The sequence below is a fragment of the Pristiophorus japonicus genome, chromosome Y, assembly GCF_044704955.1.
Source record: "Pristiophorus japonicus isolate sPriJap1 chromosome Y, sPriJap1.hap1, whole genome shotgun sequence".
Taxonomy (NCBI): Eukaryota; Metazoa; Chordata; class Chondrichthyes; family Pristiophoridae; genus Pristiophorus; species Pristiophorus japonicus.
Genome location: NC_092011.1, coordinates 22,889,514 through 22,917,125, shown reverse-complemented (window position 1 = coordinate 22,917,125; position 27,612 = coordinate 22,889,514).

Here is a 27,612-nt window from a genome sequence, read left to right as displayed (position 1 = left end):
TCTCTCCTTGTGCTCACAGTCATGTTGTGCTCTCTCTCTCTCCCTGTGCTCAGTCGCTCCCTGTGCTCACTCTCTTCCTGTGCCGAGACTCTCCCCATGCTCAGACGCTCCCTGTGCTCAGTCTCTCCCCGTGCTCAGTTTCTCTCTGTGCTCCCTCACTCCCTGTGCTCAGTCTCTCCCCGTGCTCACTCTCTCCCTGTGCTCGCTCACTCCCTGTGCTCAGCCACTGAGTGCTGAACCTTTCTCTGCTCAGGTCTCCTGTGCTATGTCTCTCCCAGTGCTCTGTCTCTCCCAGGGCGCGGTCTCTCCCAGTGCTCGGTCTACCCCTGTGCTCACTCTCTCCTCGTGCTCACTCTCTCCCTGTGCTCACTCTCGCACTGTGCTCATTCTCTCACTGCTCGCTGTCTCCCTGTGCACACTCTCTCCCTGTGCTCCCTCTCACCCTGTGCACAATCTCTCCCTTTGCTCAGTCTCTCCCTGTGCTCCCTCACTCCCTGTGCTCAGTCTCTCCCGCTGCTCAGATTCGCCCTGTGCTCAGGCTCCCTGTACTCACTCTCTCCCTGTGCTCACTCTCTCCCTGTGCTCACTCTCTCCCTGTGTACACTCTCTCCTTGTGTGCACTCTCTCCCTGTTATCACTCTCTCCCTGTGCTCAGACACCCTGTGCTCACTCTCTCCCTGTGCTCACTCTCACCGTGTGCTCACTCTCTCCCTGTGCTCACTCTCCCTGTGCTCACTCTCTCGCTGTGCTCACTCTCTCCCTGTGCTCAGTCTCTCCCGCTGCTCAGATTCGCCCTGTGCTCAGGCTCCCTGTGCTCACTCTCTCCTTGTGCTCACTCTCTCCCTGTGCTCACTCTCTCCCTGTGTACACTCTCTCCTTGTGTACACTCTCTCCCTATTATCACTCTCTCCCTGTGCTCAGTCTCCCTGTGCTCAGTCTCCCTGTGCTCACGCTCTCCCTGTGCTCAATCTCTCCCTGTGCTCGGACACTGCCTGTGCTCGGTCTCTCCCTGTGATCATTTTCTCCCTTTGCTCAGACCACCCTCTGCTCATTCTCTCCCTGAGTCACTTTCTTCCTGTGTTCAGTCGCTTCCTGTGCTCAGTCTCTCCCTGTGCTCACTCTCTCACTGTGCTCGCTCTCTCCCGGTGCTCTCGCTCTCTCTGTGCTCACTCTCTCTTTCTGCTCACTCTCTCCCTGTGCTCTCTCTCTCTCGCTGTGCACACTCTCTCCTTGTGCTCACTCTCTCCCTGTGCTCACTCTCTCCCTGTGCTCACTCTCTCCGTGTGCTCACTCTCTCCCTGTGCTCACTGTCTCGTTGTGCTCTCTCTCTCTCCCTGTGCTCAGTCGCTCCGTTTGCACACTCTCACCCTGTGCTCAGATTCTCCCTGTGCTCCTTCACTCCCTGTGCTCAGTCTCTCCCGCTGGTCAGACTCGCCCTGTGTTCAGGCTCCATTTGCTCACACTCTCCCTGTGCTCACTCTCTCTCTGTGCTCACTCTCTCACTGTGCTCATTCTCTCTCTGCTCGGTGCCTCACTGTGCTCACTCTCTCCCTGTGCTCGCTCACTCCTTGTGCTCAGCCAGTCAGTGCTGAACCTTTCTCTACTCAGGTTTCCTGTGCTCTGTCTCTCCCAGTGCTCTGTCTCTCCCAGTGCGCGGTCTCTCCCTGTGATCATTTTCTCCCTTTGCTCAGATTCACCGTGTGCTCATTCTCTCCCTGAGTCACTCTCTCACTGTGTTCAGTCGCTTCCTGTGATAAGCCTCTCCCTGTGCTCACTCTCTCACTGTGCTCACTTTCTCTCTGTGCTCACTGTCTCCCTGTGCTCTCTCTCTCTCCCTGTGCACACTCTCTCCTTGTGCTCACTCTCCCTGTGCTCACTCTCTCCCTGTGCTCACTCTCTCCGTGTGCTCACTCTCTCCCAGTGCTCACAGTCATGTTGTGCTCTCTCTCTCTCCCTGTGCTCAGTCGCTCCTGTGCTCACTCACTTCCTGTGCCCAGACTCTCCCAATGCTCAGACGCTCCGTGTGCTCAGTCTCTCCCCGTGCTCAGTCTCTCCCTGTGCTCCCTCACTCCCCGTGCTCAGAATCTCCCCGTGCTCGCCTTCTCCTCGTGCTCGCACTCACCCTGTGCTCACAGTCTCCCTGTGCTCCCTCTCTCGCCCTGTGCTCACTCTCTCCCTGTGCTCATTCTCTCCCTGTGCACATTCTCTCCCTGTGCTCACTCTCTCCCTGTGCTCAGTCTCTCCCACTGCTCAGACTCGCCCTGTGCTCAGGCTCCATTTGCTCACTTCTCCCTGTGCTCACTCTCTCACTGTGCTCATTCTCTCCCTGTGCACATTCTCTACCTGTGCTCACTCTCTCCCTCTGCTCACTCTCTCCCTGTGCTCACTAACTCATATGCTCACTCTCTTCCTGTGCTCACTCTCTCTCTGTGCCGACTCTCACTCTTTCCCTGTGCTCACACTCTCCTTGTGCTCACGCTTTCCCCGTGCTCACTCTCTCCCCGTGCGCACTCTCTCACCGTGCTCACTCACTCCACGAGCTCACTTTCTCCCCGTGCTCACACTATCCCCGTTGTCACACTCTCCCCGTGCTCACTCTCTCCCAGTGCTCACTCTCTCCGTGTGCTCACTCTCACCCTGTGCTCATTCTCTCCCTGTGCTCACTCTCTCCCTCTGCTCATTCTCTCCCTGTGCTCACTCTCTCCCTCTGCTCATTCTCTCCCTGTGCTCACTCTCTCACTTGCTCACTCTCTCCCCATGCTGACTCTCTCCCCGTGCTCAGAATCTCCCCGTGCTCGCCTTCTCCTCGTGCTCGCACACTCCCTGTGCTCACTGTCTCCCTGTGCTCCGTCTCTCGCCCTGTGCTCACTCTCTCCCTGTGCTCACTCTCCCTCTCAATGTGCTCAGTCTGTCCCACTGCTCAGACTCGCCCTGTGCTCAGGCACCATTTGCTCACTTCTCCCTGTGCTCACTCTCTCACTGTGCTTATTCTCTCCCTGTGCACATTCTCTCCCTGTGCTCACTCTCTCCCTCTGCTCACTCTCTCCCTGTGCTCACTCTCTCATATGCTCACTCTCTTCCTATGCTCACTCTCTCTCTGTGCCGACTCTCACTCTTTCCCTGTGCTCACTCTCTCCTTGTGCTCACACTCTCCCCGTGCTCACTCTCTCCCCGTGCGCACTCTCTCACTGTGCTCACTCACTCCCCGAGCTCACTTTCTCCCCGTGATCACACTATCCCCGTTCTCACACTTTCCCCGTGCTCACTCTCTCCCCATGCTCACTCTCTCTCCGTGCTGACACTCTCCCCGTGCTCACTATCTCCCCGTGCTCACTCTCTCCCCGTGCTCACACTATCCCTGTGCTCACACTCTCCACGTGCTCTCTCTCTCCCCTGCTCACAGTCTCCTGGTGCTCTCTCTCTCTCCATGCTGACTCCCTCCCGTCCTCATTCTCTCCCCGTGCTCACTCTCTCCCTGTGCTCACTCTCACTCCAGCATGGTGCTCACTCTCTCCCTGTGCTCACTTCTCCCTGTGCTCAGTCTCTCCCTGTGCTCAGTCTCTCCCTGTGCTCACTCTCTCACTGTGGTCACATTCTCCCTGTGCACTCTCTATCTCCCTGTGCTGAGACTCTCCCTGTGTTCATTCTTCCTATGCTCAGACTCTCCCTGTGCTCTGTCTCTCAATGTGCACATTCGCACCCCGTGCTCACTCTCTCCCCGTGCTCACACTCTCCCTGACCTCACTCTCACCCCGTGCTCACTCTCCCCCCGTGCTCACTCTCTCCCCATACTCTCTCTCTCCCCGTGCTCACTCTCACCCGTGCTCACTCTCTCCCCGTGCTCACTCTCTCCCTGTGCTCACATTCTCCCCGTGCTCAAACTCTCCCCGTGCTAAGTCTATCCCCATGCTCACACTCTCCCCGTGCTCATACTCTCGCCGTGCTCACACTCTCCCCTTGCTCACTCTCTCCCCGTGCTCACACTCTCCCCGTGATTACATTCTCCCCGTGCTCACTCTATCTCCGTGCTAACTCTCTCCCCGTCCTCACTCTCTCCTCATCCTCACTCTCTCCCCGTGCTCACTCTATCCCCGTCCTCACTCTCACTCTCTCCCTGTGCTCACTCTCTCCCTGTGCTCACTCTCTCCCTGTGCACTGTCTCTCCCTGTGCTCAGTCACTCCCAGTGCTCTGTTTCTCGCAGTGCTCTGTCCCTCCCTGTGCTCAGTCTCGCCCTGTGTTCCACCACTCAGTGCTGAATATTTCTGTGCTCAGGCTTCCTGTGCTCAGTCTCCCCCAGTGCTCTGTCTCTCCCAGTTCTTGGTCTCTTCCAGTGCTCGGTTTACCCCTGTGCTCACTCTCTCCTCGTGCTCACTGTCTCCCCGTGCACACTCTCTCCCGTGCTCACTCACGCCCCATGCTCAATCCCTCCCCGTGTTCACTCTGCCCGCATGCTCACACTCTCCACGTGCTCACACTCCCCACGTGCTCACACTCTCCCCGTGCACACACTCGCTCCATGTGCTCACACTCTCCCCGTGCACACTCTTTCCTCGTGCTCACTCTCTCTCCGTGCTCACTCTCTCCCTGTGCTCACACTCACACTCTCCCCGTGCTCATTCTCTCCCTGTGCTCACTCTCTCCCTGTGCTCACTCTCTCGCTGTGCTCACACTCTCCCTGTGCTCACTCTCTCCCTGTGCTCCCTCTCTCACTGTGCTCATCCTCTCCCTGTGCTCACTCTCAATCTCTCCCCGTGCTCACTCTCTCCCTGTGCGCACTCACTCGCTGTTCTCACTCTCTCTCTGTGCTCACTCTCTTCCTGTGCTCACTCTCCCTCTCACTGTACTCAGTCTGTCCCTGTGCTCAGTCTCTCCCTGTGCTCAGTCTCTCCCTGTGCTCACTCTCTCCCTATGCTCACTCTCTCCCTGTGCTCACTCTCCCTCTCACTGTGCTCAGTCTGTCCCTGTGTTCAGTCTCTCCCTGTGGTCAGTCTCTCCCTGTGCTCAGTCTCTCCCTGTGCTCGCACTCTGCCTGTGCTCGGTCTCTCCCTGTGATCATTTTCTCCCTTTGCTCAGATTCACCGTGTGCTCATTCTCTCCCTGAGTCACTCTCTCACTGTGTTCAGTCGCTTCCTGTGCTAAGTCTCTCCCTGTGCTCACTCTCTCACTGTGCTTACTCTCTCTCTGTGCTCACTGTCTCCCTGTGCTCTCTCTCTCTCCCTGTGCACACTCTCTCCTTGTGCTCACTCTCTCCCTGTGCTCACTCCCTCCCTGTGCTCACTCTCTCCGTGTGCTCACTCTCTCCCAGTGCTCACAGTCATGTTGTGCTCTCTCTCTCTCCCTGTGCTCAGTCGCTCCTATGCTCACTCTCTTCCTGTGCCCAGACTCTCCCAATGCTCAGACGCTCCCTGTGCTCAGTCTCTCCCCATGCTCAGTCTCTCCATGTGCTCCCTCACTCCCTGTGCTCAGTCTCTCCCGCTGCTCAGATTCGCTCTGTGCTCAGGCTCCCTGTGCTCACTCTCTCCCTGTGCTCACTCTCTCCCTGTGCTCACAGTCATGTTCTGCTCTCTCTCTCTCCCTGTGCTCAGTCGCTCCCTGTGATCACTCTCTTCCTGTGCCCAGACTCTCCCCATGCTCAGACGCTCCCTGTGCTCAGTCTCTCCCCGTGCTCACTCTCTCCCTGTGCTCACTCTCCCTCTCACTGTGCTCAGTCTGTCCCTGTGCTCAGTCTCTCCCTGTGCTCAGTCTCTCCCTTTGCTCACTCTCTCCCTATGCTCACTCTCTCCCTGTGCTCACTCTCCCTCTCACTGAGCTCAGTCTGTCCCTGTGTTCAGTCTCTCCCTGTTCTCAGTCTCTCCCTGTGCTTAGTCTCTCCCTGTGCTCGGACTCTGCCTGTGCTCGGTCTCTCCCTGTGATCATTTTCTCCCTTTGCTCAGATTCACCGTGTGCTCATTCTCTCCCTGAGTCACTCTCTCACTGTGTTCAGTCGCTTCCTGTGCTAAGCCTCTCCCTGTGCTCACTCTCTCACTGTGCTCACTTTCTCTCTGTGCTTACTGTCTCCCTGTGCTCTCTCTCTCTCCCTGTGCACACTCTCTCATTGTGCTCACTCTCTCCCTGTGCACATTCTCTCCCTGTGCTCACTCTCTCCCTCTGCTCACTCTCTCCCTGTGCTCACTAACTCATATGCTCACTCTCTTCCTGTGCTCACTCTCTCTCTGTGCCGACTCTCACTCTTTCCCTGTGCTCACACTCTCCTTGTGCTCACGCTTTCCCCGTGCTCACTCTCTCCCCGTGCGCACTCTCTCACCGTGCTCACTCACTCCCCGAGCTCACTTTCTCCCCGTGCTCACACTATCCCCGTTGTCACACTCTCCCCGTGCTCACTCTCTCCCAGTGCTCACTCTCTCCGTGTGCTCACTCTCACCCTGTGCTCATTCTCTCCCTGTGCTCACTCTCTCCCTCTGCTCATTCTCTCCCTGTGCTCACTCTCTCCCTCTGCTCATTCTCTCCCTATGCTCACTCTCTCACTTGCTCACTCTCTCCCCATGCTGACTCTCTCCCCGTGCTCAGAATCTCCCCGTGCTCGCCTTCTCCTCGTGCTCGCACTCTCCCTGTGCTCACTGTCTCCCTGTGCTCCGTCTCTCGCCCTGTGCTCACTCTCTCCCTGTGCTCACTCTCCCTCTCAATGTGCTCAGTCTGTCCCACTGCTCAGACTCGCCCTGTGCTCAGGCACCATTTGCTCACTTCTCCCTGTGCTCACTCTCTCACTGTGCTTATTCTCTCCCTGTGCACATTCTCTCCCTGTGCTCACTCTCTCCCTCTGCTCACTCTCTCCCTGTGCTCACTCTCTCATATGCTCACTCTCTTCCTATGCTCACTCTCTCTCTGTGCCGACTCTCACTCTTTCCCTGTGCTCACTCTCTCCTTGTGCTCACACTCTCCCCGTGCTCACTCTCTCCCCGTGCGCACTCTCTCACTATGCTCACTCACTCCCCGAGCTCACTTTCTCCCCGTGATCACACTATCCCCGTTCTCACACTTTCCCCGTGCTCACTCTCTCCCCATGCTCACTCTCTCTCCGTGCTGACTCTCTCCCCGTGCTCACTATCTCCCCGTGCTCACTCTCTCCCCGTGCTCACACTATCCCTGTGCTCACACTCTCCACGTGCTCTCTCTCTCCCCTGCTCACAGTCTCCTGGTGCTCTCTCTCTCTCCATGCTGACTCCCTCCCGTCCTCATTCTCTCCCCGTGCTCACTCTCTCCCTGTGCTCACTCTCACTCCAGCATGGTGCTCACTCTCTCCCTGTGCTCACTTCTCCCTGTGCTCAGTCTCTCCCTGTGCTCAGTCTCTCCCTGTGCTCACTCTCTCACTGTGGTCACATTCTCCCTGTGCACTCTCTATCTCCCTGTGCTGAGACTCTCCCTGTGTTCATTCTTCCTATGCTCAGACTCTCCCTGTGCTCTGTCTCTCAATGTGCACATTCGCACCCCGTGCTCACTCTCTCCCCGTGCTCACACTCTCCCTGATCTCACTCTCACCCCGTGCTCACTCTCCCCCCGTGCTCACTCTCTCCCCATACTCTCTCTCTCCCCGTGCTCACTCTCACCCGTGCTCACTCTCTCCCCGTGCTCACTCTCTCCCTGTGCTCACATTCTCCCCGTGCTCAAACTCTCCCCGTGCTAAGTCTATCCCCATGCTCACACTCTCCCCGTGCTCATACTCTCGCCGTGCTCACACTCTCCCCTTGCTCACTCTCTCCCCGTGCTCACACTCTCCCCGTGATTACATTCTCCCCGTGCTCACTCTATCTCCGTGCTAACTCTCTCCCCGTCCTCACTCTCTCCTCATCCTCACTCTCTCCCCGTGCTCACTCTATCCCCGTCCTCACTCTCACTCTCTCCCTGTGCTCACTCTCTCCCTGTGCTCACTCTCTCCCTGTGCACTGTCTCTCCCTGTGCTCAGTCACTCCCAGTGCTCTGTTTCTCGCAGTGCTCTGTCCCTCCCTGTGCTCAGTCTCGCCCTGTGTTCCACCACTCAGTGCTGAATATTTCTGTGCTCAGGCTTCCTGTGCTCAGTCTCCCCCAGTGCTCTGTCTCTCCCAGTTCTTGGTCTCTTCCAGTGCTCGGTTTACCCCTGTGCTCACTCTCTCCTCGTGCTCACTGTCTCCCCGTGCACACTCTCTCCCGTGCTCACTCACGCCCCATGCTCAATCCCTCCCCGTGTTCACTCTGCCCGCATGCTCACACTCTCCACGTGCTCACACTCCCCACGTGCTCACACTCTCCCCGTGCACACACTCGCTCCATGTGCTCACACTCTCCCCGTGCACACTCTTTCCTCGTGCTCACTCTCTCTCCGTGCTCACTCTCTCCCTGTGCTCACACTCACACTCTCCCCGTGCTCATTCTCTCCCTGTGCTCACTCTCTCCCTGTGCTCACTCTCTCGCTGTGCTCACACTCTCCCTGTGCTCACTCTCTCCCTGTGCTCCCTCTCTCACTGTGCTCATCCTCTCCCTGTGCTCACTCTCAATCTCTCCCCGTGCTCACTCTCTCCCTGTGCGCACTCACTCGCTGTTCTCACTCTCTCTCTGTGCTCACTCTCTTCCTGTGCTCACTCTCCCTCTCACTGTGCTCAGTCTGTCCCTGTGCTCAGTCTCTCCCTGTGCTCAGTCTCTCCCTGTGCTCACTCTCTCCCTATGCTCACTCTCTCCCTGTGCTCACTCTCCCTCTCACTGTGCTCAGTCTGTCCCTGTGTTCAGTCTCTCCCTGTGGTCAGTCTCTCCCTGTGCTCAGTCTCTCCCTGTGCTCGCACTCTGCCTGTGCTCGGTCTCTCCCTGTGATCATTTTCTCCCTTTGCTCAGATTCACCGTGTGCTCATTCTCTCCCTGAGTCACTCTCTCACTGTGTTCAGTCGCTTCCTGTGCTAAGTCTCTCCCTGTGCTCACTCTCTCACTGTGCTTACTCTCTCTCTGTGCTCACTGTCTCCCTGTGCTCTCTCTCTCTCCCTGTGCACACTCTCTCCTTGTGCTCACTCTCTCCCTGTGCTCACTCCCTCCCTGTGCTCACTCTCTCCGTGTGTTCACTCTCTCCCAGTGCTCACAGTCATGTTGTGCTCTCTCTCTCTCCCTGTGCTCAGTCGCTCCTATGCTCACTCTCTTCCTGTGCCCAGACTCTCCCAATGCTCAGGCGCTCCCTGTGCTCAGTCTCTCCCCATGCTCAGTCTCTCCATGTGCTCCCTCACTCCCTGTGCTCAGTCTCTCCCGCTGCTCAGATTCGCTCTGTGCTCAGGCTCCCTGTGCTCACTCTCTCCCTGTGCTCACTCTCTCCCTGTGCTCACAGTCATGTTCTGCTCTCTCTCTCTCCCTGTGCTCAGTCGCTCCCTGTGATCACTCTCTTCCTGTGCCCAGACTCTCCCCATGCTCAGACGCTCCCTGTGCTCAGTCTCTCCCCGTGCTCACTCTCTCCCTGTGCTCACTCTCCCTCTCACTGTGCTCAGTCTGTCCCTGTGCTCAGTCTCTCCCTGTGCTCAGTCTCTCCCTTTGCTCACTCTCTCCCTATGCTCACTCTCTCCCTGTGCTCACTCTCCCTCTCACTGAGCTCAGTCTGTCCCTGTGTTCAGTCTCTCCCTGTTCTCAGTCTCTCCCTGTGCTTAGTCTCTCCCTGTGCTCGGACTCTGCCTGTGCTCGGTCTCTCCCTGTGATCATTTTCTCCCTTTGCTCAGATTCACCGTGTGCTCATTCTCTCCCTGAGTCACTCTCTCACTGTGTTCAGTCGCTTCCTGTGCTAAGCCTCTCCCTGTGCTCACTCTCTCACTGTGCTCACTTTCTCTCTGTGCTTACTGTCTCCCTGTGCTGTCTCTCTCTCCCTGTGCACACTCTCTCATTGTGCTCACTCTCTCCCTGTGCTCACTCTCTCCCTGTGCTCACTCTCTCCGTGTGCTCACTCTCTCCCAGTGCTCACAGTCATGTTGTGCTCTCTCTCTCTCCCTGTGCTCAGTCGCTCCTGTGCTCACTCACTTCCTGTGCCCAGACTCTCCCAATGCTCAGACGCTCCCTGTGCTCAGCCTCTCCCCGTGCTCAGTCTCTCCCTGTGCCCCCTCACTCCCTGTGCTCAGTCTCTCCCCGTGCTCACTCTCTCCCTGTGCTCGCTCACTCCCTGTGCTCAGCCACTGAGTGCTGAACCTTTCTCTGCTCAGGTTTCCTGTGCTCTGTCTCTCCCAGTGCTCTGTCTCTCCCAGGGCGCGGCCTCTCCCAGTGCTCGGTCTACCACTGTGCTCACTCTCTCCTCGTGCTCACTCTCTCCCTGTGCTCACTCTCGCACTGTGCTCATTCTCTCACTGCTCGCTGTCTCCCTGTGCACACTCTCTCCCTTTGCTCCCTCTCTCCCTGTGCACAATCTCTCCCTTTGCTCAGTCTCTCCCTGTGCTCCCTCACTCCCTGTGCTCAGTCTCTCCCGCTGCTCAGATTCGCCCTGTGCTCAGGCTTCCTGTACTCACTCTCTCCCTGTGCTCACTCTCTCCCTGTGCTCACTCTCTCCCTGTGTACACTCTCTCCTTATGTGCACTCTCTCCCTGTTATCACTCTCTCCCTGTGCTCAGTCACCCTGTGCTCACTCTCTCCCTGTGCTCACTCTCACCGTGTGCTCACTCTCTCCCTGTGCTCTCTCTCCCTGTGCTCACTCTCTCGCTGTGCTCACTCTCTCCCTGTGCTCACTCTCTCACTGTGCTCGCTCTCTCGCTGTGCTCTTTCTCTCTCTCTGCTCACTCTCTCTCTGTGCTCAATCTCTCCCTGTGCTTTCCCTCTCTCCCTGTGTTGAGACTCTCCCTGTGCTCAGCCTCTCCCTGTGCTCACTCTCTCCCTGTGCTCAGACTCTCCCTGTGCTCAGACGCTCCCGGCGCTCAGTCTCTCCCTGTACCCATTCTCTCGCTGTGCTCACTCTCTCCCTGTGCTCACTCTCTCACTGTGCTCGCTCTCTCGCTGTGCTCTTTCTCTCTCTCTGCTCACTCTCTCTCTGTGCTCAATCTCTCCCTGTGCTTTCCCTCTCTCCCTGTGTTGAGACTCTCCCTGTGCTCAGCCTCTCCCCGTACTCAGTCTCTCCCTGTGCTCCCTCACTCCCTGTGCTCAGTCTCACCCGCTGGTCAGACTCGCCCTGTGCTCAGGCTCCCTTTGCTCATACTCTCCCTGTGCTCACTCTCTCTCTATGCTCACTCTCTCACTGTGCTCATTCTCTCACTGCTCGCTGCCTCCCTGTGCTCACTCTCTCCCTGTGCTCGCTCACTCCCTGTGCTCAGCCACTCAGTGCTGAACCTTTCTCTGCTCAGGTTAACTGTGCTCTGTCTCTCCCAGTGCTCTGTCTCTCCCAGTGCGCAGTCTCTCCCATTGCTCGGTCTACCCCAGTGCTCACTCTCTCGTCGTGCTCACTCTCACCCTGTGCTCATTCTCTCCCTGTGCTCACTCTCTCCCTCTGCTCATTTTCTCCCTGTGCTCACTCTCTCCCTCTGCTCATTCTCTCCCTGTGCTCACTTTCTCACTTGCTCACTCTCTCCCCGTGCTGACTCTCTCCCCGTGCTCAGAATCTCCCCGTGCTCGCCTTCTCCTCGTGCTCGCACTCACCCTGTGCTCACTGTCTCCCTGTGCTCCCTCTCTCGCCCTGTGCTCACTCTCTCCCTGTGCTCACTCTTTCCCCGTGCTCAGTCTCTCTCTGTGCTCTTCACTCCCTGTGCTCAGTCTCTCCCACTGCTCTGACTCGCCCTGTGCTCAGGCTCCATTTGCTCACTTCTCCCTGTGCTCACTCTCTCACTGTGCTCATTCTCTCCCTGTGCACATTCTCTCCCTGTGCTCACTCTCTCCCTCTGCTCACTTTCTCCCTTTGCTCACTCTCTCATATGCTCACTCTCTTCCTGTGCTCACTCTCTCTCTGTGCCGACTCTCATCTTTCCCTGTGCTCACACTCTCCTTGTGCTCACGCTCTCCCCGTGCTCACTCTCTCCCCATGCGCACTCTCTCACCGTGCTCACTCACTCCCCGAGCTCACTCTCACCCTGTGCTCACACTATCCCCGTTCTCACACTCTCCCCGTGCTCACTCTCTCCCAGAGCTCACTCTCTCCCTCTGCTCATTCTATCCCTGTGCTCACTCTCTCACTTGCTCACTCTCTCCCCGTGCTGACTCTCTTCCCGTGCTCAGAATCTCCCCGTGCTCGCCTTCTCCTCGTGCTCGCACTCTCCCTGTGCTCACTGTCTCCCTGTGCTCCGTCTCTCGCCCTGTGCTCACTCTCTGCCTGTGCTCACTCTTTCCTCGTGCTCAGTCTCTCTCTGTGCTCCCTCACTCCCTGTGCTCAGTCTCTCCCACTGCTCAGACTCGCTCTGTGCTCAGGCTCCATTTGCTCACTTCTCCCTGTGCTCACTCTCTCACTGTGCTCATTCTCTCCCTGTGCACATTCTCTCCCTGTGCTCACTCTCTCCCTCTGCTCACTCTCTTCCTGTGCTCACTCTCTCTCTGTGCCGACTCTCACTCTTTCCCTGTGCTCACTCTCTCCTTGTGCTCACACTCTCCCCGTGCTCACTCTCTCCCCGTGCGCACTCTCTCACCGTGCTCACTCACTCCCCGAGCTCACTTTCTCCTCGTGATCACACTATCCCCGTTCTCACACTTTCCCCGTGCTCACTCTCTCCCCATGCTCACTCTCTCTCCGTGCTGACTCTCTCCCCGTGCTCACTGTCTCCCCGTGCTCACTCTCTCCCCGTGCTCACACTATCCCCGTGCTCACACACTCCACGTGCTCTCTCTCTCCCCTGCTCACAATCTCCTGGTGCTCTCTCTCTCTCCATGCTGACTCCCTCCCGTCCTCATTCTCTCCCCATGCTCACTCTCTCCCTGTGCTCACTCTCACTCCAGCATGGTGCTCACTCTCTCCCTGTGCTCACTTCTCCCTGTGCTCAGTCTCTCCCTGTGCTCAGTCTCTCCCTGTGCTCACTCTCCCCCGTGCTCACTCTCTCCCCATACTCTGTCTCTCCCCGTGCTGACTCTCACCTGTGCTCACTCTCTCCCCGTGCTCACTCTCTCCCTGTGCTCTGTCTCTCCCTGTGCTCAGTCGCTCCCAGTGCTCTGTTTCTCGCAGTGCTCTGTCCCTCCCTGTGCTCAGTCTCGCCCTGTGTTCCGCCACTCAGTGCTGATTATTTATGTGCTCAGGCTTCCTGTGCTCAGTCTCCCCCAGTGCTCTGTCTCTCCCAGTGCGTGGTCTCTTCCAGTGCTCGGTTTACCCCTGTGCTCACTCTCTCCTCGTGCTCACTGTCTCCCCGTGCACAATCTCTCCCGTGCTCACTCACGCCCCGTGCTCAATCCCTCCCCGTGTTCACTCTGCCCGCATGCTCACACTCTCCACGTGCTCACACTCCCCACGTGCTCACACTCTCCCCGTGCACACTCTCGCTCCATGTGCTCACACTCTCCCCGTGCACACTCTTTCCTCGTGCTCACTCTCTCTCCGTGCTCACTCTCTCCCTGTGCTCACAATCACACTCTCCCCGTGCTCACTCTCTCGCTGTGCTCACACTCTCTCTGTGCTCACTCTCTCCCTGTGCTCCCTCTCTCACTGTGCTCACTCTCTCCCTGTGCTCACTCTCAATCTCTCCCCGTGCTCACTCTCTCCCTGTGCGCACTCACTCGCTGTGCTCACTCTCTCCCTGTGCTCACTCTCCCTCTCACTGTGCTCAGTCTGTCCCTGAGCTCAGTCTCTCCCTGTGCTCAGTCTCTCCCTGTGCTCACTCTCTCCCTATGCTCACTCTCTCCCTGTGCTCACTCTCCCTCTCACTGTGCTCAGTCTGTCCCACTGCTCAGAATCACCCTGTGCTCAGGCACCATTTGCTCACTTCTCCCTGTGCTCACTCTCTCACTGTGCTCATTCTCTCCCTGTGCACATTCTCTCCCTGTGCTCACTCTCTCCCTCTGCTCACTCTCTCCCTGTACTCACTCTCTCATATGCTCACTCTCTTCCTGTGCTCACTCTCTCTTGTGCCGACTCTCACTCTTTCCCTGTGCTCACTCTCTCCTTGTGCTCACACTCTCCCTGTGCTCACTCTCTCCCCGTGCGCACTCTCTCACTGTGCTCACTCACTCCCCGAGCTCACTTTCTCCCCGTGATCACACTATCCCCGTTCTCACACTTTCCCCGTGCTCACTCTCTCCCCATGCTCACTCTCTCTCCGTGCTGACTCTCTCCCCGTGCTCACTATCTCCCCGTGCTCACTCTCTCCCCGTGCTCACACTATCCCCGTGCTCACACTCTCCACGTGCTCTCTCTCTCCCCTGCTCACAATCTCCTGGTGCTCTCTCTCTCTCCATGCTGACTCCCTCCCGTCCTCATTCTCTCCCCATTCTCACTCTCTCCCTGTGCTCACTCTCACTGCAGCATGGTGCTCACTCTCTCCCTGTGCTCACTTCTCCCTGTGCTCAGTCTCTCCCTGTGTTCAGTCTCTCTCTGTGCTCACTCTCTCACTGTGGTCACATTCTCCCTGTGCACACTCTATCTCCCTGTGCTGAGACTCTCCCTGTGTTCATTCTTCCTATGCTCAGACTCTCCCTGTGCTCTGTCTCTCAATGTGCACATTCGCACCCCGTGCTCACTCTCTCCCCGTGCTCACACTCTCCCTGATCTCACTCTCACCCCGTGCTCACTCTCCCCCCGTGCTCACTCTCTCCCCATACTCTCTCTCTCCCCGTGCTCACTCTCACCCGTGCTCACTCTCTCCCCGTGCTCACTCTCTCCCTGTGCTCACATTCTCCCCGTGCTCAAACTCTCCCCGTGCTAAGTCTATCCCCATGCTCACACTCTCCCCGTGCTCATACTCTCGCCGTGCTCACACTCTCCCCTTGCTCACTCTCTCCCCGTGCTCACACTCTCCCCGTGATTACATTCTCCCCGTGCTCACTCTATCTCCGTGCTAACTCTCTCCCCGTCCTCACTCTCTCCTCATCCTCACTCTCTCCCCGTGCACACTCTATCCCCGTCCTCACTCTCACTCTCTCCCTGTGCTCACTCTCTCCCTGTGCTCACTCTCTCCCTGTGCACTGTCTCTCCCTGTGCTTAGTCACTCCCAGTGCTCTGTTTCTCGCAGTGCTCTGTCCCTCCCTGTGCTCAGTCTCGCCCTGTGTTCCACCACTCAGTGCTGAATATTTCTGTGCTCAGGCTTCCTGTGCTCAGTCTCCCCCAGTGCTCTATCTCTCCCAGTTCTTGGTCTCTTCCAGTGCTCGGTTTACACCTGTGCTCACTGTCTCCTCGTGCTCACTGTCTCCCCGTGCACACTCTCTCCCGTGCTCACTCACGCCCCGTGCTCAATCCCTCCCCGTGTTCACTCTGCCCGCATGCTCACACTCTCCACGTGCTCACACTCCCCACGTGCTCACACTCTCCCCGTGCACACTCTCGCTCCATGTGCTCACACTCTCCCCGTGCACACTCTTTCCTCGTGCTCACTCCCTCTCCGTGCTCACTCTATCCCTGTGCTCACACTCACACTCTCCCCGTGCTCATACTCTCCCTGTGCTCACTCTCTCCCTGTGCTCACTCTCTCGCTGTGCTCACACTCTCCCTGTGCTCACTCTCTCCCTGTGCTCCCTCTCTCACTGTGCTCACTCTCTCCCTGTGCTCACTCTCAATCTCTCCCCGTGCTCACTCTCTCCCTGTGCGCACTCACTCGCTGTTCTCACTCTCTCTCAGTGCTCACTCTCTTCCTGTGCTCACTCTCCTTCTCACTGTGCTCAGTCTGTCCCTGTGCTCAGTCTCTCCCTGTGCTCAGTCTCTCCCTGTGCTCACTCTCTCCCTATGCTCACTCTCTCCCTGTGCTCACTCTCCCTCTCATGTGCTCAGTCTGTCCCTGTGTTCAGTCTCTCCCTGTGGTCAGTCTCTCCCTGTGCTCAGTCTCTCCCTGTGCTCGCACTCTGCCTGTGCTCGGTCTCTCCCTGTGATCATTTTCTCCCTTTGCTCAGATTCACCGTGTGCTCATTCTCTCCCTGAGTCACTCTCTCACTGTGTTCAGTCGCTTCCTGTGCTAAGTCTCTCCCTGTGCTCACTCTCTCACTGTGCTCACTCTCTCTGTGCTCACTGTCTCCCTGTGCTCTCTCTCTCTCCCTGTGCACACTCTCTCCTTGTGCTCACTCTCTCCCTGTGCTCACTCCCTCCCTGTGCTCACTCTCTCCGTGTGCTCACTCTCTCCCAGTGCTCACAGTCATGTTGTGCTCTCTCTCTCTCCCTGTGCTCAGTCGCTCCTGTGCTCACTCACTTCCTGTGCCCAGACTCTCCCAATGCTCAGACGCTCCCTGTGCTCAGTCTCTCCCCATGCTCAGTCTCTCCATGTGCTCCCTCACTCCCTGTGCTCAGTCTCTCCCGCTGCTCAGATTCGCCCTGTGCTCAGGCTCCCTGTGCTCACTCTCTCCCTGTGCTCACTTTCTCCCTGTGCTCACAGTCATGTTGTGCTCTCTCTCTCTCCCTGTGCTCAGTCGCTCCCTGTGATCACTCTCTTCCTGTGCCCAGATTCTCCCCATGCTCAGACGCTCCCTGTGCTCAGTCTCTCCCCGTGCTCAGTTTCTCCCTGTGTTCCCTCACTCCCTGTGCTCAGTCTCTCCCCGTGCTCACTCTCTCCCTGTGCTCGCTCACTCCCTGTGCTCAGCCACTGAGTGCTGAACCTTTCTCTGCTCAGGTTTCCTGTGCACTGTCTCTCCCAGTGCTCTGTCTCTCCCAGGGCGCGGTCTCTCCCAGTGCTCGGTCTACCCCTGTGCTCACTCTCTCCTCGTGCTCACTCTCTCCCTGTGCTCACTCTCGCACTGTGCTCATTCTCTCACTGCTCGCTGTCTCCCTGTGCACACTCTCTCCCTGTGCTCCCTCTCTCCCTGTGCACAATCTCTCCCTTTGCTCAGTCTCTCCCTGTGCTCCCTCACTCCCTGTGCTCAGTCTCTCCCGCTGCTCAGATTCGCCCTGTGCTCAGGCTCCCTGTACTCACTCTCTCCCTGTGCTCACTCTCTCCCTGTGCTCACTTTCTCCCTGTGTACACTCTCTCCTTGTGTGCACTCTGTCCCTGTTATCACTCTCTCCCTGTGCTCAGTCATCCTGTGCTCACTCTCTCCCTGTGCTCACTCTCACCGTGTGCTCACTCTCTCCCTGTGCTCACTCTCTCGCTGTGCTCACTCTCTCTCTGTGCTCGCTCTCTCCCATTGCTCTTTCTCTCTCTCTGCTCACTCTCTCTCTGTGCTCAATCTCTCCCTGTGCTTTCCCTCTCTCCCTGTGTTGAGACTCTCCCTGTGCTCAACCTCTCCCTGTGCTCAATCTCTCCCTGTGCTCAGACTCTCCCTGTGCTCAGACGCTCCCGGCACTCAGTCTCTCCCTGTGCCCATTCTCTCCCTGTGCTCACTCTCTCCCTGTGCTCACTCTCACCCTGTGCTCAGACTGTCCCCGTGCTCAGACGCTCCATGTGCTCAGTCTCTCCCCGTGCTCAGTCTCTCTCTGTGCTCCCTCACTTCCTGTGCTCAGTCTCACCCGCTGGTCAGACTCGCCCTGTGCTCATGCTCCCTTTGCTCATACTCTCCCTGTGCTCACTCTCTCTCTATGCTCACTCTCTCACTGTGCTCATTCTCTCACTGCTCGCTGCCTCCCTGTGCTCACTCTCTCCCTATGCTCGCTCACTCCCTGTGCTCAGCCACTCAGTGCTGAACCTTTCTCTGCTCAGGTTTCCTGTGCTCTGTCTCTCCCAGTGCTCTGTCTCTCCCAGTGCGCAGTCTCTCCCATTGCTCGGTCTACCCCAGTGCTCACTCTCTCGTCGTGCTCACTCTCTTCCCGTGCTACCTCTCTCCCTGTGCTCACTCTCGCATTGTGCTCATCCTCTACCTGCTCACTGTCTCCCTGTGCACACTCTCTCCCTGTGCTCCCTCTCTCCCTGTGCTTAATCTCTCCCTTTGCTCAGTCTCACCCTGTGCTCCCTCACACCCTGTGCTCAGTCTCTCCCGCTGCTCAGATTCGCCCTGTGCTCAGGCTCCCTGTGCTCACTCTCTCCCTGTGCTCACTCTCTCCTTGTGCTCACAGTCATGTTGTGCTCTCTCTCTCTCCCTGTGCTCAGTCGCTCCCTGTGCTCACTCTCTTCCTGTGCCGAGACTCTCCCCATGCTCAGACGCTCCCTGTGCTCAGTCTCTCCCCGTGCTCAGTTTCTCCCTGTGCTCCCTCACTCCCTGTGCTCAGTCTCTCCCCGTGCTCACTCTCTCCCTGTGCTCGCTCACTCCCTGTGCTGAGCCACTGAGTGCTGAACCTTTCTCTGCTCAGGTCTCCTGTGCTCTGTCTCTCCCAGTGCTCTGTCTCTCCCAGGGCGCGGTCTCTCCCAGTGCTCGGTCTACCCCTGTGCTCACTCTCTCCTCGTGCTCACTCTCTCCCTGTGCTCACTCTCGCACTGTACTCATTCTCTCACTGCTCGCTGTCTCCCTGTGCACACTCTCTCCCTGTGCTCCCTCTCACCCTGTGCACAATCTCTCCCTTTGCTCAGTCTCTCCCTGTGCTCCCTCACTCCCTGTGCTCATTCTCTCCCGCTGCTCAGATTCGCCCTGTGCTCAGGCTCCCTGTACTCACTCTCTCCCTGTGCTCACTCTCTCCCTGTGCTCACTCTCTCCCTGTGTACACTCTCTCCTTGTGTGCACTCTCTCCCTGTTATCACTCTCTCCCTGTGCTCAGACACCCTGTGCTCACTCTCTCCCTGTGCTCACTCTCACCGTGTGCTCACTCTCTCCCAGTGCTCACTCTCCCTGTGCTCACTCTCTCGCTGTGCTCACTCTCTCCCTGTGCTCAGTCTCTCCCGCTGCTCAGATTCGCCCTGTGCTCAGGCTCCCTGTGCTCACTCTCTCCTTGTGCTCACTCTCTCCCTGTGCTCACTCTCTCCCTGTGTACACTCTCTCCTTGTGTACACTCTCTCCCTATTATCACTCTCTCCCTGTGCTCAGTCTCCCTGTGCTCAGTCTCCCTGTGCTCACGCTCTCCCTGTGCTCAATCTCTCCCTGTGCTCGGACACTGCCTGTGCTCGGTCTCTCCCTGTGATCATTTTCTCCCTTTGCTCAGACCACCCTCTGCTCATTCTCTCCCTGAGTCACTTTCTTCCTGTGTTCAGTCGCTTCCTGTGCTCAGTCTCTCCCTGTGCTCACTCTCTCACTGTGCTCGCTCTCTCCCGGTGCTCTCGCTCTCTCTGTGCTCACTCTCTCTTTCTGCTCACTCTCTCCCTGTGCTCTCTCTCTCTCGCTGTGCACACTCTCTCCTTGTGCTCACTCTATCCCTGTGCTCACTCTCTCCCTGTGCTCACTCTCTCCGTGTGCTCACTCTCTCCCTGTGCTCACTGTCTCGTTGTGCTCTCTCTCTCTCCCTGTGCTCAGTCGCTCCGTGTGCACACTCTCACCCTGTGCTCAGATTCTCCCTGTGCTCCTTCACTCCCTGTGCTCAGTCTCTCCCGCTGGTCTGACTCGCCCTGTGTTCAGGCTCCATTTGCTCACACTCTCCCTGTGCTCACTCTCACTCTGTGCTCACTCTCTCACTGTGCTCATTCTCTCTCTGCTCGGTGCCTCACTGTGCTCACTCTCTCCCTGTGCTCGCTCACTCCTTGTGCTCAGCCAGTCAGTGCTGAACCTTTCTCTGCTCAGGTTTCCTGTGCTCTGTCTCTCCCAGTGCTCTGTCTCTCCCAGTGCGCGGTCTCTCCCAGTGCTCGGTCTACCCCTGTGCTCACTCTCTCCCTGTTCTCACTCTCTCCCTGTGCTCAGTGTTTACCTGTGCTCCCTCACTCCCTGTGCTCAGTCTCTCCCGCTGCTCATAACTCGCCCTGTGCTCAGGCTCCCTTTGCTCACACTCTCCCTGTGCTCACTCTCTCCCTGTTATCACTCTCGCACTGTGCTCATTCTCTCACTGCTCGCTGTCTCCCTGTGCTCACTCTCTCTCCATGCTCACTCTCTCCCGTGCTCACACTATCCCCGTGCTCACTCTCTCCCTTTGCTCAGACTCTCCCTGTGCTCACTCTCTCCCTGTGCTCACTCTCTCTCTGTGCTCCCTCTGTCTCCCTGTGCTCACTCTCTCCCTGTGCTCACTCTCTCCCTGTGCTCACTCTCTCACTGTGCTCTCTACTCTCTCCCTGTGCTCACTCTCTCAGTGTGCTCACTCTCTCTATGTGCTCACTCTCTCACTCTTTGCTGAGACTCTCCCTGTGCTCACTCTTTCGCTGTGCTCTCTCTCCCCCCGTGCTCACTCACTCCCCGTGCCCAATCCCTCCCCGTGTTCACTCTCTCCCCATGCTCATTCTCTCCCTGTGCGCAGTCTCGCTCCATGTGCTCACACTCTTCCCGTGCACACTCTTTACCTGTGCTCACACTCTCCCAGTGCTCACTCTCTCCCCGTGCTCACTCTCACTCTCGTCACGTGTTCACTCTTCCCATGTTCTCAGACACTCCCTGTGCTCACTCTGTCCCTGCGCTCACTGTCTCCCTGTGCTCATTCTCTCCCTGTTCTCCTTCACTCCCTGTGCTCACTCTCTCCCTGTGCTCTCTCTCTCTCCCTGTGCTCAATCGCTCCCTGTTCTCAGTCTCTCCCTGTGCTCTCTCTCTCTCCCTGTGCTCAGTCTCTCCCTGTGCTTAGTTTCTCCTATGTTCAGTCTCTCCCTGTGCTCAGTCTCTCCCTGTGCTCAGACCCTCCCCGTGCTCAATCACTCACTGTGCTCCCTCACTCCCTATGCTCCCTCTCTCCCTGTGCTCACTCTCTCCCTGTGCTAACTCTGTCACTGTGCTCTCTCTCTCATTGTGTTCGCTCTCTCCCTGTGCTCGGTATCTCCCTGCGCTCAGTCTCTCCCTCTGTTCGGTCTCTCCGTCTGCTCAGTCTCTCCTTGCGCTCAGTCTCTTCCTGTGCTTAATCTCTCTCTCCCTGTGCACTATCTCTCTCTCCCTGTGCTCACTCACTCCCTGTGCTCACTCTCTCTTCGTGCTCACGCTCGCTATATGTGCTCACACTCTCCCCGTGCACACTCTTTCCCCATGCTCACTCTCTCCCGTGCTCACACTATCCCCGTGCTCACTCTCTCCCTTTGCTCAGATTCTCCCTGTGCTCACTCTCTCCCTGTGCTCACTCTCTCTCTGTGCTCCCTCTGTCTCCCTGTGCTCACTTTATCCCTGTGCTCACTCTCTCCCTGTGCTCACTCTCTCCCTGTGCTCTCTCACTCTCTCCCTGTGCTCTCTCTCTCTCTCCCTGTGCTCAGTGTCTCCCTGTGCTCACTCTCTCACTGTGCTCACTCTCCCTCTGTGCTCACTCCCTCACTCTGTGCTGAGACTCTCCCTGTGCTCAGTCTCTCCCTGTGCTCACTCTCTCCCTGTGCTCAGACTCTCCCTGTGTTCACTCTTGCTGTGCTCAGATTCTCGCTGTGCTCAGACGCTCCCTGCGCTCAGTCTCTCCCTATGCTCCGTCTCTCCCAGTGCTCACTCTCTCCCTGTCCTCACTCTCTCCATCTACTCATTCTCGCTCTGTGCTCACACTCTCCCTGTGCTCATTGATTCCCGGAATTCACTCTCTCCCAGTGCTCACTCTCTCCGTGTGCTCACTCTCACCCTGTGCTCATTCTCTCCCTGTGCTCACTCTCTCCCTCGGCTCATTCTCTCCCTGTGCTCACTCTCTCCCTCTGCTCATTCTCTCCCTGTGCTCACTCTCTCACTTGCTCATTCTCTCCCTGTGCTCACTCTCTCCCTCTGCTCATTCTCTCCCTGTGCTCACTCTCTCACTTGCTCACACTCTCCCCGTGCTGACTCTCTCCCCGTGCTCAGAATCTCCCCGTGCTCGCCTTCTCCTCGTGCTCGCACTCTCCCTGTGCTCACTGTCTCCCTGTGCTCCCTCTCTCGCCCTGTGCTCACTCTCTCCCTGTGCTCACACTTTCCCCGTGCTCAGTCTCTCTTTGTGCTCCCTCACTCCCTGTGCTCAGTCTCTCCCACTGCTCAGAATCGCCCTGTGCTCAGGCTCCATTTGCTCACTTCTCCCTGTGCTCACTCTCTCACTGTGCTCATTCTCTCCCTGTGCACATTCTCTCCCTGTGCTCACTCTCTCCCTCTGCTCACTCTCTCCCTGTGCTCACTCTCTCATATGCTCACTCTCTTCCTGTGCGCACTCTCTCTCTGTGCCGACTCTCACTCTTTCCCTGTGCTCACTCTCTACTTGTGCTCACGCTCTCATATGCTCACTCTCTCCCTGTGCGCACTCTTTCACCGTGCTCACTCACTCCACGAGCTCACTTTCTCCCCGTGTTCACACTATCCCCGTTCTCACACTCTCCCCGTGCTCACTCTCTCCCCATGCTCACTCTCTCTCCGTGCTGACTCTCTCCCCGTTCTCACACTCTCCCCGTGCTCACTCTCTACCCGTGCTCACACTATCCCCGTGCTCACACTCTCCACGTGCTCTCTCTCTCCCCTGCTCACAGTCTCCTGGTGCTCTTTCTCTCTCCATGCTGACTCTCCCGTCCTCATTCTCTCCCCGTGCTCACTCTCTCCCTGTGCTCACTCTCACTCCAGCATGGTGCTCACTCTCTCCCTGTGCTCACTTCTCCCTGTGCTCAGTCTCTCCCTGTGCTCAGTCTCTCCCTGTGCTCACTCTCTCACTGTGCTCACATTCTCTCTGTGCTCTCTCTATCTCCCTGTGCTGAGACTCTCCCTGTGTTCATTCTTCCAATGCTCAGACTCTCCCTGTGCTCTGTCTCTCCCTGTGCACATTCGCACCCCGTGCTCACTCTCTCCCCGTGCTCACACTCTCCCTGATCTCGCTCTCACCCCGTGCTCACTCTACCCCGTGCTCACTCTCTCCCCATACTCTCTCTCTCCCCGTGCTCACTCTCACCCGTGCTCACTCTCTCCCCGTGCTCACTCTCTTCCTGTGCTCACATTCTCCCCATGCTCAAACTCTCCCCGTGCTAAGTCTATCCCCATGCTCACACTCTCCCCGTGCTCACACTCTCCCCGTGCTCACTCACTCCCCGTGCTCACACTCTCCCCGTGCTCACATTCTCCCCGTGCTCACTCTATCGCCGTGCTGACTCTCTCCCCGTCCTCACTCTCTCCACATCCTCACTCTCTCCCCGTGCTCACTCTATCCCCGTCCTCACTCCCACTCTCTCCCTGTGCTCACTCTCTCCCTGTGCTCACTCTCTCCCTGTGCTCTGTCTCTCCCTGTGATCAGTCACTCCCAGTGCTCTGTTTCTCGCAGTGCTCTGTCCCTCCCTGTGCTCAGTCTCTCCCTGTGTTCCATCACTCAGTGCATAATCTTTCTGTGCTCAGGCTTCCTGTCCTCAGTCTCCCCCTGTGCTCTTCCTCTCCCAGTGCTCTGTCTCTCCCACTGCTTGATCTCTTCCAGTGCTCGGTTTACCCCTGTGCTCACTCTCTCCTCGTGCTCACTCTCTCCCCGTGCACACTCGCTCCCGTGCTCACTCACTCCCCGTGCTCAATCCCTCCCCATGTTCACTCTCCCCGCATGCTCACACTCTCCACGTGCTCATACTCCCCACGTGCTCACACTCTCCCCGTGCACACTCTCGCTCCATGTGCTCACACTCCCCGTGCACATTCTTTCCTCATGCTCGCTCTCTCTCCGTGCTCACTCTCTCCCTGTGCTCACTCTCACACTCTCCCCGTGCTCACTCTCTCGCTGTGCTCTCTCTCTCCCTGTGCTCACTCTCTCACTGTGCTCACACTCTCCTTGTGCTCACTCTCTCCCTGTGCTCAATCTCTCACTGTGCTCACTCTCTCCCAGTGCACACTCTCAATCTCTCCCCGTGCTCACTCTCTCCCTGTGCTCACTCACTCGCTGTGCTCACTCTCTCTCTGTGCTCACTCTCTCCCTGTGCTCTCTCTCCCTCTCACTGTGCTCACTCTCTCGCTGTGCTCAAACTCTCCCTGTGCTCACTCTCTCCCTGTGCTCACTCTCTCACTGTGCTCACTCTCTCCCTGTGCACACTCTCAATCTCTCCCCGTGCTCACTCTCTCCCTGTGCTCACTCACTCGCTGTGCTCACTCTCTTTCTGTGCTCACTCTTTCCCTGTGCTCAGTCTCTCCCACTGCTCAGACTCGCCCTGTGCTCAGGCTCCATTTGCTCACTTCTCCCTGTGCTCACTCTCTCACTGTGCTCACTCTCTCATATGCTCACTCTCTTCCTGTGCGCACTCTATCTCTGTGCCGACTCGCACTCTTTCCCTGTGCTCACTCTCTCCTTGTGCTCACGCTCTCATATGCTCACTCTCTCCCCTGCGCACTCTCTCACCGTGCTCAATCACTCCCCGAACTCACTTTCTCCCCGTGTTCACACTATCCCCGTTCTCACACTCTCCCCGTGCTCACTCTCTCCCCATGCTCACTCTCTCTCCGTGCTGACTCTCTCCCCGTACTCACTATCTCCCCGTGCTCACTCTCTACCCGTGCTCACACTATCCCCGTGCTCACACTCTCCACGTGCTCCCTCTCTCCCCTGCTTACAATCTCCTGGTGCTCTCTCTCTCTCCATGCTGACTCTCCCGTCCTCACTCTCTCCCTGTGCTCACTTCTCCCTGTGCTCAGTCTCTCCCTGTGCTCAGTCTCTCCCTGTGCTCACTCTCTCACTGTGCTCACATTCTCTCTGTGCTCTCTCTATCTCCCTGTGCTGAGACTCTCCCTGTGTTCATTCTTCCTATGCTCAGATTCTCCCTGTGCTCTGTCTCTCCCTGTGCACATTCGCACCCCGTGCTCACTCTCTCCCCGTGCTCACACTCTCCCTGATCTCACTCTCACCCCGTGATCACTTTCCCCCCGTGCTCACTCTCTCCCCATACTCTCTCTCTCCCCGTGCTCACTGTCACCCGTGCTCACTCTCTCCCCGTGCTCACTCTCTTCCTGTGCTCACATTCTCCCCGTGCTCAAACTCTACCCGTGTTAAGTCTATCCCCATGCTCACACTCTCCCCGTGCTCACACTCTCCCCGTGCTCACTCACTCCCCGTGCTCACACTCTCCCCGTGCTCACATTCTCCCCGTGCTCACTCTATCTCCGTGCTGACTCTCTCCCCGTCCTCACTCTCTCCACATCCTCACTCTCTCCCCGTGCTCACTCTATCCCCGTCCTCACTCTCACTCTCTCCCTGTGCTCACTCTCTCCCTGTGCTCACTCTCTCCCTGTGCTCTGTCTCTCCCTGTGCTCAGTCACTCACAGTGCTCTGTTTCTCGCAGTGCTCTGTCCCTCCCTGTGCTCAGTCTCTCCCTGTGTTCCACCACTCAGTGCTGAATCTTTCTGTGCTCAGGCTTCCTGTGCTCTGTCTCCCCCTGTGCTCTTCCTCTCCCAGTGCTCTGTCTCTCCCACTGCTTGGTCTCTTCCAGTGCTCGGTTTACCCCTGTGCTCACTCTCTCCTCGTGCTCAATCTCTCCCCGTGCACACTCTCTCCCGTGCTCACTCACTCCCCGTGCTCAATCCCTCCCCGTGTTCACTCTCCCCGCATGCTCACACTCTCCACGTGCTCACACTCCCCACGTGCTCACACTCTTCCCGTGCACACTCTCGCTCCATGTGCTCACACTCTCCCCGTGCACACTCTTTCCTCGTGCTCACGCTCTCTCCGTGCTCACTCTCTCCCTGTGCTCACTCTCACACTCTCCCCGTGCTCACTCTCTCCCTGTGCTCTCTCTCACACTGTGCTCACTCTCTCGCTGTGCTCACACTCTCCTTGTGCTCACTCTCTCCCTGTGCTCTCACTCCCTCTCACTGTGCTCACTCTCTCGCTGTGCTCACACTCTCCCTGTGCTCACTATCTCCCTGTGCTCACTCTCTCACTGTGCTCACTCTCTCCCTGTGCACACGCTCAATCTCTCCCCGTGCTCACTCTCTCCCTGTGCTCATTCTCTCCCTGTGCTCACTCACTCGCTGTGCTCACTCTCTCTCTGTGCTCACTCTCTCCCTGTGCTCAGTCTCCCTCTCACTGTGCTCAGGCTCCATTTGCTCACTTCTCCCTGTGCTCACTCTCTCACTGTGCTCATTCTCTCCCTGTGCACATTCTCTCCCTGTGCTCACTCTCTCCCTCTGCTCACTCTCTCCCTGTGCTCACTCTCTCATATGCTCACTCTCTTCCTGTGCACACTCTCTCTCTGTGCCGACTCTCACTCTTTCCCTGTGCTTACTCTCTCCTTGTGCTCACGCTCTCATATGCTCACTCTCTCCTCGTGCGCACTCTCTCACCGTGCTCACTCACTCCCCGAGCTCACTTTCTCCCCGTGTTCACACTATCCCCGTTCTCACACTCTCCCCGTGTTCACTCTCTCCCCATGCTCACTCTCTCTCCGTGCTGAATCTCTCCCCGTACTCACTATCTCCCCGTGCTCACTCTCTACCAGTGCTCACACTATCCCCGTGCTCACACTCTCCACGTGCTCCCTCTCTCCCCTGCTCACAATCTCCTGGTGCTCTCTCTCTCTCCATGCTGACTCTCCCGTCCTCAATCTCTCCCCGTGCTCACTCTCTCCCTGTGCTCACTCTCACTCCAGCATGGTGCTCACTCTCTCCCTGTGCTCACATCTCCCTGTGCTCAGTCTCTCCCTGTGCTCAGTCTCTCCCTGTGCTCACTCTCTCACTGTGCTCACATTCTCTCTGTGCTCTCTCTATCTCCCTGTGCTGAGACTCTCCCTGTGTTCATTCTTCCTATGCTCAGACTCTCCCCATACTCTCTCTCTCCCCGTGCTCAATCTCACCCGTGCTCACTCTCTCCCCGTGCTCACTCTCTTCCTGTGCTCACATTCTCCCCGTGCTCAAACTCTCCCCGTGCTAAGTCTATACCCATGCTCACACTCTCCCCGTGCTCACACTCTCCCCGTGCTCACTAACTCCCCGTGCTCACACTCTCCCCGTGCTCACATTCTCCCCGTGCTCACTCTATCTGCGTGCTGACTCTCTCCCCGTCCTCACTCTCTCCACATCCTCACTCTCTCCCCGTGCTCACTCTATCCCCGTCCTCACTCTCACTCTCTCCCTGTGCTCACTCTCTCCCTGTGCTCACTCTCTCCCTGTGCTCTGTCTCTCCCTGTGCTCAGTCACTCCCAGTGCTCTGTTTCTCGCAGTGCTCTGTCCCTCCCTGTGCTCAGTCTCTCCCTGTGTTCTACCACTCAGTGCTGAATCTTTCTGTGCTCAGGCTTCCTGTGCTCAGTCTCTCCCTGTGCGCTTCCACTCCCAGTGCTCTGTCTCTCGCTCCATGTGCTCACACTCTCCCCGTGCACACTCTTTCCGCGTGCTCACTCTCTCTCCGTGCTCACTCTCTCCCTGTGCTCACTCTCACACTCTCTCTGTGCTCACTCTCTACCCGTGCTCACTCTCTCCCTGATCTCACTCTCAAGCGGTGCTCACATTCTCCCCGTGTTCACTCTGTCCCCGTGCCCACACTCTCCCCGTGCTCAGTCTCGCCCCTTGGTCACACTCTCCCCGTGCTCACACTCTCCCCGTGCTCACACTCTCCCCGTGCTCACTCTCTACCCGTGCTCTCACTATCCCCGTGCTCACACTCTCCACGTGCTCCCTCTCTCCCCTGCTCACAATCTCCTGGTGCTCTCTCTCTCTCCATGCTGACTCTC